Source organism: Vombatus ursinus, unplaced genomic scaffold, assembly GCF_900497805.2.
Source record: "Vombatus ursinus unplaced genomic scaffold, bare-nosed wombat genome assembly UNPS02014817.1, whole genome shotgun sequence".
Lineage (NCBI taxonomy): Eukaryota > Metazoa > Chordata > Mammalia > Diprotodontia > Vombatidae > Vombatus > Vombatus ursinus.
This window is the reverse complement of record NW_020954595.1, coordinates 13277084-13284116: the sequence shown is the minus strand read 5'-3', so window position 1 is coordinate 13284116 and position 7033 is coordinate 13277084.

The following is a 7033-nucleotide window of genomic DNA, read 5'->3' as shown; positions in this document are numbered from 1 at the left end:
GCCCGCTCTGTGGTGCTCTACCCCTAGACATCATCGTCCAGATAAGCATCCATCCTTTGCTCGGGATTCTTTTGATCAATTCAACCATTTGAGCATTCATCTGACTTTCAGACCATCCAGCCTACATGTCAGCTGGTCCATAGGGAAATAACATGGTATAAAATGCTCCAGGAAAAAAGCGACTGTGGCATACCTTTGGTCTCTCAAACTAGTAACCCATCATGAAAAACTAAAAATGAAGCTAGGCTAAGCATGCCTCAATCCTGATGGAGCTGTCCTGGCTCCAGAAATTGCTGTGATCATATTTTGTGCTTATTTTCATGGGCATATTTTGTTTCCCACAATAGAAAACAGGAACTGGTTTTTTGGTTTATCTCTGTTTCCCCAGCACCTAGCGCAGTGCCTGAAAAATAGCCATGGAGATTTAATAAATGCTTGTAGAATTGAATTGAATTGAACAGTAATTATCACTTTATCTGCCAATATACTGGAATATATTTTATCCAGGCCTGATGATGGCAGCTTTATTATTCTTGAAACTCTTCCTATAGAAATGTGAACCTCCTTCACTGTGGTCTTCAGTTAGTCATTTGTCCTTTCTCTAATCTTCCAAATACGTACTTGAAAAATCTCCCCCCCCTTCTTCCTCCTCCTCTCTCCACACCATTGAGTATAGCATAATGTTTGAGGAAATATCAATGTGTATACTGAAGTTTACTAGCATGAGACTGGGCAGCTAGGTGGTGCAGGGGATAGAGCACCAAGCTTAGAGTCAGGAAGACCTTAGTTCAAATCCGTCTTCGGACGCTTTCTAGCTATGTGACTCTGGGCAAGTCACTTATCCTTGTTTGCCTCAGTTTCCTCATCTATAAAATGAACTGGAGAAGGAAATGGCAAAGCACTCCAGTATCTTTGCCAAGAAAACCCAAATGGGGTCACAGAATCAGACACAACTGGAATGACTGAACAACAACAACATGAGAACAGGAGTGAGGACAGAATGTGTGTGAGCTCAACTGGGGAACAAGGAAACTATGTGGGGTGGATAGATAATGGTTACCAGAATCTAGATCGTATGACAAGGCTGGATAGCACAAACATCCAAGGAGAAGCTGCTGAGTAACGGAGGCAGAGGGAGAGTATAGAACTGGCACTGGGGAGCAAGGAGGGTGGCATCTCCCCACCACAGTCGTGGCTTACGGGGGCAGGAGAGGAAGCGTGAGCAGAGCTGCAAAGAGTGACCCAGAGAAGCAGCGTCATCAGCAGGGCACAGCGCCTAAGGCTGGTAAGAGTGAGGAAGGAAGACGTCCAAGATGAAAAGCAAGTTTTCAGATGGTGAAGCAAGTGTTTCTGAAGGCCCAGTGGAAGGGCTGGGTCGATCTGAAGGGACAGGCTTGAGACAGATGGGTTTAAGGAAGCAGTGAGTTGAAGATGAGGACCAGGGCTCATATTTTGCTGTTTAGGGGTTTCAATCCCACTGGGATGAGAATAATATAAAAGGGCTGGAGTATGTTGACCCCTGAGGCAGTGGGTCCTGCCAGAGTGTAAGCAATTGGAAAGAGAAATGTTGAAGAAGACACTTGATTAGCTTATTCGAGCCTTCTCCCCCCATTCCAGGTCCAACCTCCGGATGCTCCTGGATCCATCTCACAACATGCGGGAGCAGGAGGGAAGGCCCCGGGAATCCTTCTCCAGAGGTAGAAGATGGCAGTATGCTGTGGACAGTATGCTTGCTGACAAAGCCAGAAGAAAAGAGGTAGAACTGCCTCTGGAGAATCAGGGGGTCCTGGGAGCCTTTCTGGCTTTTCTCGGATGCTCTGACATATTTGCCTCAATTTCCTTCAAGGGTTGGCTCATTTGCTCCCTCCTACATGAGGCCTTTCCTAAGGCTCCTGGATGTTTGGACCATCCCCCTCTCAAATGACTTTGTAGCTCTTCTGGATCCAAGTCTCGGTGTGCGTGTAGTTTCCCCTGATGGGATATGAGCTCTTGAGGCCAGGGGCCATGGAACTTTGGTCTTGGCATCACCAGCACTTATTCTGCTACTTGGTACAAGAAGCTTTTAATAAAAACTTATTGATTAAATAACCTGGTGTCCCCAATGAAAAGTGACCGTGAGACTGCCAATTTTTCCCCTTCTCTCTGTCACAAATTCTAAGATTCTGTGACTTCAATGAAAGCGTGAACGTCATACTTATTACATTTGTATTTGACCTGAAATTCAGAGAAACCACAAACACACCAGCTGACAATCCCAAAGGACTTTGACAAACTAGAAGGAGGGGCCAGCTCTGAGAAGGCAAAATATCATCGGGATGATTGGGTTCAAAAACTCGACTTCCCAAATACAAGCTGGGGAAAGAGTGGCTATGCCACAGCTGCTGTGCCAAGGACCAAGGTAGTATCACAAGCTCAATAGATGTCAGCCATGGAACAGAAGACAAAAGAAACAGCTGATGATATTCCGGGATGTGTGAAGAGAAGCATTGCAAATTTTGAGAATGGAGGAGACTCTGGGCCCACCACAGTCTGCCCTGGTCAAGGCACACTTGAAGTCTTACATTCAGTACTGAGAGCTCCATTTTAGGAGGAACATAGCCAGGCTAGAGCATGCTCAGAATGAGGTGACTTGGCTCTGGTCCCCGAAGAGACTTAGCTGAAATAAGTGGACATGTTTGACTTGGAAGAGAGAAGATTTGGGAGGAAAGGGGGGAAGGAGCTGCCTACAGATCCTTGAAGGGGTAATCCCACAGGAGAGATATTAGGTTGGCTTGTTTGGACCCCAGAGCAATGGATGAGAATGCCAGAGATTCTGAATCTGGTGGAATGAAAACAAGAATGTTCTAACCACTAGACCACTAGAGGTGTGCCCCGGTGCGATGAGCGCCATTGGGAGGGTATGGGCTCTTCCCTTTCACTAAAGGCTAGATGGACATTGGCAGGGATGCTGCAGAAGGGATTGTCAGATTGATAGGGCCTGGATTAGATGGCCTAGCTGTATAGGAGAGATCATGAGGCTCATGGAAGTCAGATGAAGATGGGGAGGAGCACTTCTAGCAATAGAGTGGACTGGGAGCAGCAGCATATGTGAAGAGAAAGCATGAGAAAGAGTCAGTAACAGAATGTGTTATGCAATACATTATATATTATATTATTATGCCAATTATATTGTATTATACCAACAATACACTATAGGTTGTGTCATTATATGTTCTATATTATTATATCACTATAATATATTGTGTATGATTTTACATTATTTATAATTATATATCCTATGATTACATATTATATTACTATACATGCCAACAGTATAATCCCATGAACAGATAGGTTTTGATCCCAAACCTTCCTCTCTTCAAGGTTATAAAAAGGAGAGTCAATACTTGCCAGGCAGGACTGAGGGGGACCTACAAAGAATGTCCTCTCCTAGGGCACCTGCGTGTTCCTGGAGACATGAAATGGAAAGACACTGGTTAAGGTTGCCCAGAAGGTAAGCCATGGGCAGCCTACAACCTGCAGAATGGTTGGAAGAGATCATGGAATCCCCCCCTGACTTGGTCTCCGGACAATGAGGATTTGGGATGGATTGTTTCCAAAGGTTTTAGCTTGTTGGGCAATTATCTATGCTAACTTGGGAAAATCTGGAAACAAGCATGGTTTTAAAATGGAAATGGGGTTCAGATTCCTAAAATCTAGCCATTGCTGAGATTCTTATAATCTAGCCACTGCTTACCCATGTTCAGACTCCTTAAGGGTCTGCCCTATATGATGGATGTTCTAATAAGCCTTGTCTTTGGCTGAAAGAAGGCTTGGGTTGAATTCTTTCAGGCAGGATCCGCGTGTTGTGATTTTGGGGTCCCAGAACCCCTGAACCCCTAAACCACATCATTTTGTTGGCCCATACAGGGACACTGCCTAACCCCAAGTTCTTCTCCAGCCAAGATTGGAAGGTATGTAAGCCTCCTCCCTCCCCTCTTTTCTGGCTGTTCAGTTGAGGTCGCTCTCCAAGCACCAAAGCTTGGAGGTGATTTTCTGGCAGACAGTTACAAGGCTGTCTCACACTTGGCCTGATGCTCTCAGGTTCTCAGTCCATTGGGTTGGTTGAAGGCCATGGACCTGGGAACACTTTCTGCATCATAGAGTACAAGGACGGATGCCCTATCCGGAAGTGTATGGTCAATTTTGTTAATTCCCTTGGCGCTAGGGAATTGGGAAAAACTGCAGTTGCCTGCTGAGGCTTACTTACTCCCTTCCCTCTACACCCCTGAATTCTCCTTCATGGAGGTTACAGGGGAACAGCTAAAAATATCTTGGCAAATTCTGGAGGTTTTGTGATTGATCATTAGGGAGTTTTGAAACACCTTTGATTTCACCCTCCCCCACCTGGGAAAGGAAGGAAGGGGGAGGGGCAGCAGCTACTGCATGGGCCCCCCTGGCAATGGCGTTGGGCTCTAGGGCAACCTTTGCCTGGAAGCATCACCTAGGTTCAGCACATTCTGCTCAAGGTAAAGGAGCTGGACTCCAAACTTGGGTAAGCACGCTCTTTTAAATTCATAGTTTTAACTGTTAATGATGAGATGTTGGTTCTCTGTGTAAAGTAATTTGGAAATGCATTTAACAAAACTGAAGTCACCTGACTGGTAATGGGTTTGTTTCAAGTTTCAAATTGGTGAACTTAACCTTCTGTATCAGTTAGGTCAAGTAACTTCATAATTTGGTTACCGCTGAAATAATTTAGGTATTGTTGGTTATTGTTTTAATGTGTAAACCAGCCAAAAAGTTTGTTTGGGTTATGTATGGCTTGCTGAGAATTTGCGAGTGTATAGAAATCTTTAATGATTGGCTTTTTACACTAGGACAAATTTAAGTTTGAGATGTAAATCCTGGAAAAGTTTTTCCTAAACTGTGATTAGTAAAACTTGCTGTTTGAGGTAAAAACTCATAGGGTTTTATTTTGAGTTGTCTGATGGGTCATAATCCATTGATAACAATAATCCACCATCTGAGAGAAATGCCACAAGCTACTCAGAGAAGATGATACTGGTGGGAAGTCAGTATCAGGAAAAGCTGTGAGGACAATTTTAGCCTCAGTCTAAGATGGGATCTTCCTGGCTCAGTTTCTCCATTATGTTCCTTTGAAAGGGAATGTTACCCACCTGGCTATTCCTGAGTCTGGCTATGAAGTGGATTTGATACTGCATGGTTGGAAAACTGAATGATCTGAATCCAAACAGAGCTAAGGATGTTTTATCCTCTCAAAATTGGGCCCTAAATCTAGTCCCTGCTTTATATCTGGGCCCTGCATTTTTTTTCTGTCAGATTTATGTCTTCCAGACTAATGGGCCATTCACCTACAGTTGGTAGTAAACAGCGAGTACCAGTCAATGTCACCACATCATTCCCTGGATGCAGCCTGTGCTCAGTTCCAGTCACCCTCCTCTTTGGGACCCCCTTGAGGCAGGGACAACTCTATGCCCTTTGCCAGCAGGAAGCAGTTTCAGAAGCCGAGACCTTCACCCCTTACTCCAAAAGAATTTGGGTCCCATTTGTTTGAAGGGGGAATGATGGGGTTGGGATCTAGACCCCAGAAAGGAAAAACCCTAGACTTTCCCACATGGCCAAATCTGGCATTCCCCTGAGGCTATAATCCCATCAACTGGACCTCCCTATGGCCCCAGGCCACTTCTCCATTCTCGCTTGGCCATGTGGTCCAGATACCTGGAATTTTATTACCTCATAGACTACTTGGCCACTCCTAGATCCCTCTCACAGTCTTTCTGTATATAAGGTCCACCTTGTCTCCATTAAGATGCTTAGATTCTTATAATCTAGCCATTGCTTACTCATGTTTGAACTCCTTAAGAGTCTGCCCAATATGATGGATGTTCTAATAAACCTTGTCTCTGGCTGAAAAAAAAAATAAAAATAAAAATAAAATGAAATGAAATGAAAACAGTCAGTTGGGGGGGGCGGGGCGGGGATTAAGTCTTCAACCCAAAAAGCAGCCAGACACATTGTAGTTCTCTTCACAGCTAGTGCTAACATTGAATTCTTTCTTGGAGAATGGCAGAGCTGCCCAGGACCACAGTGGCCATCCATCCCAACCGTCTGGGGAAGCATGGAGCCCCTTTACAGAAAAGCGTTGACTGCCTCTCCAAAATTCAGCTGCTTTTTTCTCCGAATTACCTGAGTTTTTGAGAGCACCCGGGGCATGGGGAAAGAGAGCTGCCTGGGGAGGCAGGAGGCATAATGGCAAATACAAGCTCTGCCACTTGCTACCTATGTGACTTCCATGACCCTCAGTTTCTTCATCTAGGTAATAATGGAGTTGGCTGAGTTGGAAGATCTGTGAGCTCCCCTCCAGCTCTAAAGCCATGGTCCTATGACCATGGACAAGATCCAAGTAAGGACAGAGCTGTGGGCCACAATTATCTGGATCTCCTTGGCAGTCAGGTTGTAGCGCCACGAAAATTAATGCCAGCTTCATTTTCCTTTGGCTGGGTAGAAATAGGCCGTGCTTAGTAACAGACTAACAGCTTCTGTCCCTGGCAGAGAAATGTCCATTTACAGCAATATTTCATTGACTCCGAGCTCGACAAAAGGCAGAATGGAAAAAGAAGAAAGAAAGAGACGGGCTAGGAAGCATGAGCTGTCCCCCCTCTGTAAGATGAAGGAGCGGGGCGGGATGGTCGCCACGGCTCCTGCCGATCGTCTCTCAGCTCTCCTCCTCCTTCACGTCCCGTCGTTCGGAACCGCATTCTCCAGCCGGCCGCGGAGCGGACCCAGGCCACAGCGACTGCGTCTGAGGCGCCCGCAGGGCAGAGAGGCTCCCGGGCTCACGCAGCGCTAACACGTCTGCCCGGGGCTTCCTCTCACTACTACGACAGTCCGAGCAAGCCGTTCAAGTCCGGAGGAAGCCCCTTCTTCGTCCCTCCCTCCCGCCCTCCCTGGCTGCCCCCGGTGCCTCCCGCCCTCCCTGGCTGCCCCGGTGCCTCCCGCCCTCCCTGGCTGCCCCCGGTGCCTCCCGCCC